The sequence below is a fragment of the Corvus hawaiiensis genome, chromosome 7, assembly GCF_020740725.1.
Source record: "Corvus hawaiiensis isolate bCorHaw1 chromosome 7, bCorHaw1.pri.cur, whole genome shotgun sequence".
In the NCBI taxonomy this organism is placed as follows: domain Eukaryota; kingdom Metazoa; phylum Chordata; class Aves; order Passeriformes; family Corvidae; genus Corvus; species Corvus hawaiiensis.
Genome location: NC_063219.1, coordinates 22,272,642 through 22,280,304, shown reverse-complemented (window position 1 = coordinate 22,280,304; position 7,663 = coordinate 22,272,642). Strand labels below are relative to the sequence as shown.

At 39.6% G+C, this 7,663-nt stretch overlaps 1 long non-coding RNA gene across 1 annotated transcript; it reads left to right on the top strand.

Moving 5' to 3' along the window:
• The first annotated feature begins 789 nt into the window (after nt 1–789).
• LOC125328718 lies at nt 790–5,228 on the top strand. Its single transcript, XR_007204816.1, has 3 exons — nt 790–1,016; nt 1,421–1,608; nt 3,643–5,228. It is a non-coding gene; the product is annotated as an uncharacterized LOC125328718 (long non-coding RNA).
• The last annotated feature ends 2,435 nt before the right edge of the window (nt 5,229–7,663 follow it).

The window sequence follows — 7,663 nt, the reverse complement described above, 5'->3', positions numbered from 1 at the left end:
CTGAAGTACAGTCTAGATATCTGGGATAAGGAAGAGGAAATGCTCTGCTCCCATTCTATTTAGGCTGTCTCCTTTCTTTGCTGGGATGAATTTCAGCTGCTTGTTTCGTTATTTATAATGTTTACTGCTTCCCTTCACTGAGCTGTATCGTGCTAGTAATTTAGCCAGTTTCTCTGTGATTTTTGGTCAGCTGATGTTTGGAGTCAGTACCAAAACAGGCAAAATGCTGCAAGCTGGACATTGTTAACAGCAGGCAAGCAGTATTTAATAGTATGTGTGCATTTTCACTGGAATAAAAGCAATGTGTGTTAACAGTTGCAGCCTATTTTAAATTCTGTTTCTGTAATGTCTACATTTTCAGCTTTTGGTCATAAAGCATCCATTTTTATGATTTTATGACTAAAATTGCATTTTGAAGAGTGAGAAGCATGTTAATTTATGAAGATTTTTATGCCACTTTGTTTTATTGATTCATTTTCATAAGCCATTATTAATAAATCTGTAACTTTCTTAAGATTTTATATTTTTAAAAGTGTTGTCATTTTCTTTGGTTTCTGTTGAAGTCAGGCTAGTCGGAAATGTGCTGTATGCATTCAGCAGCAGCAAAACAAAGCTTTGCATTCTGGCTCATTGCCTCCATTGCAGGGGCAGACAGGTGGTGATGTCTTGTCACCATGACTACACACAGCCCTTAGGGAGGGCTCTTGTAAGATGATAGTAATTCCTAAGTGGGGGGAAGGGCATGAAGATACTCTCCTTCTAGCTGTGGGTTCTTTTGTATGGGTTACACATGATTACGTCTACCCTGTCTACTCTATTATGTGCATGCGTCCTCCCTGAAATGCAGGAATGGGAAAGAATTGATCGCTGCAGACAGCGAGATAGGGGCTGCTTGCATTTGCCATTTGAAATCTTTACTGGATTGGAAAGGCAGGAGGACACTCGCAGTTGGACTGCCGGAGCTTTTGCATTGTATTGACCAAAGGTTTTCCGAGTGAGGCACTTCAGAAGGGAAGGTATACCTATATGCTGAGGTGAAAGCATTTTAATACAGCAGTGATTTAAGGTCATTGGTCTGAATAGGAAGGGAGAGCTCTGTGGCTATGACCACTTCTACCAGCAGAAAGTAGACACATATGGTGGGAAATGTTTAATGAGAATAAACAGGAAAAGTCCTTCAGCTCAGTCTTCCCTCAGTATGTCCCAGCAATTTAGGTAAGTAGAAATATGAAGTTGAGCTTTACTTAGGACACACAGACTTTTGCTTGTGAGAGAGGCCTTACAGCATTTTCAGTGATGAAATATGGTTTGACCTTGTTGATGTCATAGCAGAAAAATGGGATTGCATCTTCTTTGGCTTCAGATTCAAGTGGGTCATAAAAGTGCCACCTAGTGAATTATCAGTATTTTCCTTCTACAGGTTTCGTATGGCCTGACCTGGAGCAGCCTCATTTAAACTTCTGCAATCTGCCAAGATCACAGCTGGAGTTGGAGTTGCTGCAGGATGCTTGTTGTTTCAATTCCAGTCCTCCTTTGCAGCAGCACAGGTAAACACCTCTGCTACAGGAGGAAGTGAAGTGCTTGCGTAAGGACATGGAAACTTGAGAGGTAAAGAAGAGAGTTACCATAACCTCAAAAAAAGTAAAGGACTGTCAGAGTCTGACAGTCTTGAAGGGTACAGAACAAGATAAATGAAAGATGGGAATTTTTGTGGTTTACATGAATGAAATTTTATAGTAAGGACCATACAGCTGTCACTCTGTATGTCTACACATAATATCTAGTGAAGATGAGTTGTGGAAAAGAGTTTGTTATCTGTGGTGTTATTAATATTATTCAGTGCTGGAGTTTTCAGCCTAAAGTTCAGCCAGGAATGCTGTACACAGACAACAGGAAGATGTCCCTGTTTCAAATTAACGTAGGCTGACATAAAGAGGGAAAGTATAGAGCTCTGGGAGAGTAAAGATGGAAAGAAACCCTACGATTTTAATGGGGAATTAATTAGAGCGATTTGGCTAAATGGAAGAACGGACTCCAGCTAGTACTTCCTTGAAGTGTTTAAGTCCCCATGTTAAATGAGAGTTACTATCTGGATCTTAGTTTCCCAAGGGAAGCAGCTCTGTGTATGTTTTCAGTGCTGTAGAGCAGTGTGAGAGCAGTGGTGAGCTGCAGAGAACAATTGGTCTTCTTTGTACTCCATCTTCAGATGAAGCCTTTCCTTCACTCTGCTGTTTGTTCCTAATGATTCAGGAACAGAAAAAAGCAGTGACCTAGAAAATATAGGAATATCGTTTTACTGTAAAATATTTACAATCTCTAGCTTCAGCTAGACAAATTCTGCAGAATGTGAATTGGGAACAGCTAAGCCAGTAAAACAGCATTGTCAGTTACATATTTTTATCTGAAGCAAAACAAAGAGCTTATATATTTTTGTATGTATGAACAGTCTGTAAAATAGAAATAGAATTGTTAGAACAAGAAATACAGGCTCACAAAATCACTTTGAGAATTTACTACTCAGCCATTAAATTGCCCTGCCTGTTTCATTAACAGCATAAATCACCTAGCTAAAAATGTTGCATGCTGTGGACAATTCTGGGATTAACTAAACAATAGGGAGCTTTGTATTTTAGCTACCTACTAAGTTTTAGGACTTGTTTTTGCATGACAATCATGAAGACATGCAAGGTGTCAGTGTCAGAGTTGTGGTGAACTCAGATCACAGTACAAAAATAGGCTAATTGTTCTGGATCTAGGAACTGAGAGTTCCCCTACAGGGCTGCCCAATGGACACCAAGTACTCCTTACGGCTATTTGCACTCAGTATGTATTTCCATGTATATGGGCAGCAAGAAGGGTGTTGCTTCATATCTCCATTTGGAACTCTTGAAATTCTGCTGTGTGTGAGGAACCCAGAGGGCATGAGTAGAGGATGTAGGTAATTGAAATACTTCTGCTGCCTGTTGCACAACCTGGGTGCACCAGGTAATTTATTCTCATTTTTTTACCAAAGAAGAAAAGGAAAAAAAAGTAGTGTGTTAAATGGAGCAGTTATAGCTTTTTATGTCTAAAACATACAATTGAAAATACATGTGTAAATTAGAGTCTAGGTTAAAATGCTGCATTATGAAGTGAAGATAACAGTAAAATAAAAATCATTGCTTGTCCTAATTTCTGAACAGACTCTGCAACACATGAATTAAGGATGTGCCTGGTGCAGATGGGAGATGTTAGTAACATCCTTTCTATGCAGCGCACATTCATGGAAGTAGCATATGCTCTGCCACTTTTGTCTCTTGTCGCTTTCAGAGTTTGAAAAGAATGTGCTGTTCCCTGGACTTGCAGTAGCAAAATCCCATCCAAAGAATAAATACCTATTATAAGTGTCCCACATGTTAGGATCTGACTATGCCAATTAAAACTACTATCCCTTTCACCTTCTGTATATTTTTGTGTTTATGTAATTCATTTATTAGTTCTTAGTTGAGAGAGAGAATTTATACAACTTTCCCACTGCATGCTTTTACATGCTTCTCAGATCTTTCTCTGCTTATTTGCATGAAGAGGTAAGATAAGGCCTTTGATATTCTGCAGAGACAAAATCTGTTATTTTTTTCTGGGTCAATCAATTTCCTTCCTTAGATCAGAGCTGGGATCTCTGAAGTGTATACCAGGACTGAGCTTCCTGCAGTCATAAAATTAGACCGATCACTGTCATCCCCCTGTAACAGCAACAAGAGGAAAATTTGAAGAAGTGTAAATTTTTGTCGCTGTTCAATTCAGTCAATCAGTTCCAAATCTCTGGGAAAGAAATTCATAATACAACTTACAGTGTTTGTGTGACATAATTAAAAAACCTGTGCATGTTATATTTGAAAATAGCTGCTATTATATGAAATGTTAAACTGCTTCTTTTGGTTTGCTGGATTTGATATCACTGCATTAGACCGAGGGAAAAATGGCATGACCCCCTTCGATTTAGGATGACCCATTTCACTCATTAAGGCTGTACTTTGCTTGTACTTTGCGGTAAGCATGTAGCTGGGGCTATGCCTTCTGAAAGCAAACCAAACACTTCTAAATCAGGAAAATGGTGAGGCAGAGTGTTTATGATCCATGTACTGACTATCGGGGTTTTAGAATAAAGAGTAAATATCCCTATGATACTGAAATTCCTGTTATGTAAAAAACCAATAATACTATGTAAGGTCTGCTAAGTGCTTTTTACATTTTTTATGTGTGTTTCCTATAAAAACAATGAATACTTTTAGGGGTGATAGTGTTTTCCCTGTTACCCCTTAATGTAGGTTATGAGAAAAAAACCATGAAGTGCCTTTTATTATACAGGAAATGTACTTGAAGTGTAGAATGTTTGGGAATGAATGCCTCCTTTACTGCTATAAATTGTTCATGATATGTCTTTTCATATATGCATCAAACATAGCACTTGCTGCAGAGATGCATGTGATTTGTCTTCTCTCCTGAGAGATGGTAATTGGCTTCAGTTTACTTAGGCTACTGCAGTGCAATTTATTTTCTTAGCTTAGGCAAGCCTCATGTTGCAGTATGTTTTCTTCTATGAGGGTGCAGTATTTAATTTGTAAAGTGGTGCAGAGTATGTGTTACATTACAAAGATGAAGCACATCCCTGCTCTGTGGTGTTTAGTGGAAACAGATCACAGCACTTCACCATCCCCCTTTACCTTATCTTGTCTTATTATTAAATTGTACGTGATTTAATCATGATCTTTTAGAAAACATCCATTGTAACTAGCTCAGTAATTTGAACACGTGGCTAATGAACTCTGCTTCCTATTTGCTTTGTCTACTTATAGTTATTTCTGTTGTTTTGAGCTTCACTCACATGGTGTTATTTCTCTTTTCCAAGCCTTGTCTTTTTCTAGATAGCCAAACATTCTTCATAATGGCAAAAAAGTAGAAAATAATACAAACTTATTTTAAGTGTAAGATTTTGTTGTTAGTCCAGTAATCTTTCCTGCTCGGATTTCTTTATGTTTTTTCCATTTTATCTATCTAGATGAAGAAATAAAGAGATGAACATGAAAATCACAACAAGTAGAACTTAAAGAGTTAAGCTCGGAAATATAAAAATCTTCACACAATTTTGACATTTAATGTAGCAATAATAATAATGTATCGTGTAAGTTATATACTAGTGATGAACCATCTGGGCAAGGGCTGTCCTGATTTTTTAATTCCCATCATGATTTTATCTTCCAAAGGATTTAATTTTTTTTTCAATAAAGTACAGTATGCAATTTATAATGGACTGAGAAGTGCTGAGTACTCACCATTTCCTTTAATGCAATAATGAATTTCACAATAAATACATTTGCCTACTCAGGATCCTAACTTCCCATAGTGGCAGTCCTGCTTGTCTTTATTGTGGCCAGTCTGCTCCTACTTGAAGGAAATGGTTGGGGTTTTTTTCCACCACACACTGGTCTTTCCTCCTTTGTTAAAATTTCTTCAGTGCTGAATTAGCTTCAGTTAATTCTGCAAGCTCATTACTCTTTTATGACTGTGCAAGCTAGTACTGCTGCATTAGCTCATGTGAGGCACTGGGACTTCTGGGAACACTTGCTTGGGAACAGCATTAAGCAGTGCTGCCCTATGAATTAATTTGTAATGTACTGAACAGGAATATGTCTCCTTTCCAGGCATCCATGTGGAAATTTTTTCATCTGAAAACTCATTAAGGAAAAGTACCAAGTAATATACTAGGAGAGTGACTTGGCTCTACTGTCAGCATTACTAATGCTCTCTTTTTGGCAATACGTGACAGATAAGAAGTTTAATACAGAGTGGAAGGCATTTTGTCTGTGGTTGGACATGTTGAAAATTCACCTGGACATGGGTCAGTATAGTCATACAGCGAGGATTTTAGGAGCTAATAATATAAGGAATCCTCCTTTGCTGACTGGAAACAAAGGAGGACTAACAGTGGGAAAGGACTACAAGCGCACTATGGCAGTAATATAAAACTATGCTTGACTGGAATAGCCATCACTACTGGCTTGCCTAGTAGCATGTAAAGAGTTCTTTCAAGTGGCATTTCCATTCAAATGCATTGGAAGCATAGGAGAGGAGTAGTGTGAGGTTTAAATTGTACAAATTCAACTGATTTCTGTGTAAAAAGGAATAGGTAGGAGGGAAGAAGTTGTTCACAGAAGCAGCAAAGGGTAATTAGGAGGACATAAACTCCCTCAAAGCAGTGAGCCTCTTTCCAGACCTGGTTGAACCAAGACCCTCAGCCATTTCTGCTGGTCCATGCCAAAAGCATTGCCAATGTTTTCGCACATACTGTGCTTGGTAATGAAGATGGATACAATAACCTTACTTTTACAGAGTACTGTAAGAGACTCCAGGTTCTGGAAAATGAATGATGAACTGTCATTCCTCATCAGAACACTTGCCAACCTGTTCACAGAGCAAAAGTTCTGCAGATTTTAGATGCTGGTTTGAACAGGTAATATGAAAAAATAAGAGTAAAATGAAATTGTTAGATTTCAGGAACCAAAGAAGCAGAAGAGCTCCAAAAGTCTCTGGAAGTAAATTGAATCATTTATAAGGTTAGATGAGTTAGTCAGAGGAGCAGTGGAATAAATAATGTACGTAACTTTGACTTCAAGAATGTACATACTGACATTAACACAAGTTAGAGGATTTTCTCATTTAGGCCTACAGGCCAGGTGCTTGTAAGGATGCCCAGACAACTAGGGAAGGCCATATCTTGAGCTTTAACCCTGTATTCTAAGAGGGCCAGAGACCAGCTCCAAGATCTAAGGGTATGAGCAGGCTACACAAATCTGCATGTTCTTAGTAAGGCATTTTTCTGGTGCAGGGAAAGCTGTTCAGATAAGCACACCATGTGATGAGTGAACAACTGCCTCATGCGTTGGGTTCAAAGGGTTGTAATGAATGGGATGACATAAAGCTGGTGACCTGTCACTAGTGGGGTTCCACTAGTGGGGTTCCACAGGGCTCCATTTTACGCCCTGTTCTCTTAAACATTTCATAAACAACTTGGATGCAGGACTGGAAGGGATATTAAGCAAGGTCACAGAAGATACAAAACTTGGAGGACCTCTTGACTCCCTTGAAGGCAGGAAGGCCCTGCAGAGAGACCTCAACAAAATAGAGGACTGGGCAATCACCAACCATATAAATTTCAGCAAGGGAAAGTGCTGGATTCTGCACCTGGGATGGAGCAACCCTGGATGTATAGACAGACTGGGGATGAGGTGCTGGAGAGCAGTGCCGCAGAGAGGGATCTGGGGGTCCTGGTCAACAAAAAGTTGTAAATATGAGTCAGCAGTGCCCTGGCAGCCAGGTGGGCCAAGCGTGTCTGGGGGCCATTAGGCACAGCACCTGGGCAAGGGAGGGACTGTCCAACTCTGCTCTCCACTGGGGCAGCCTCACGTTGAATATTATGTGCAGTTTTGGTCACTGCAATATAAGAAAGACATGAAGCTATTGGAAAGTGTCCAAACGGGGACAATGAAGATGGTGAAGGGCCATGTGGAGAAGCCATATGGGGCGTGGCTGAGGGCACTTAGTTGAGCCTGGAGGATACCGAGGGGAGACCTCACTGCAGTCTACAACTTCCTTGTGAGGGGAAGAGGAGGGGCAGCACTGATCT